This window comes from Morus notabilis, unplaced genomic scaffold (assembly GCF_000414095.1).
Source record: "Morus notabilis unplaced genomic scaffold, ASM41409v2 Scaffold382, whole genome shotgun sequence".
Taxonomy (NCBI): domain Eukaryota; kingdom Viridiplantae; phylum Streptophyta; class Magnoliopsida; order Rosales; family Moraceae; genus Morus; species Morus notabilis.
In genome coordinates, this window is record NW_010364200.1 from 80,469 (window position 1) to 80,872 (window position 404).

The following is a 404-nucleotide window of genomic DNA, read 5'->3' on the forward strand; positions in this document are numbered from 1 at the left end:
TTCTTTTTTTTTTTTTAGTCTTGTTACCAAAAAAAAAAAAAAAAAAAAAACTTTTGTTGCACGTTCTCAAGTTCTCAATTCTAAAAGTGTATTCCTACTTTCTTATTTTTTTTTTCTTCACGTTCACACGTTCTTCAATTTTTTTTAGTTGTAATCTTGTAAAAAAAAAAAAAAATCTCACACTTTTAGAATTGGTTTTATTCTTAATTTTTTCCCCCTTTTTAATTTTAAAATTAATTGTGATTTGATTTTGTAATCTTTTATTTTTGGTAAATTAGGATTTTATTTTGTTTCCTCATTTGTATATTTTAATTGTTGCCTTATTTAATTTTTCCTTTTAAAGTTTCATTAACTCTTAGGATTATAACTAGGATTGTAATTAATTGACTAATTTAGATTCCTAA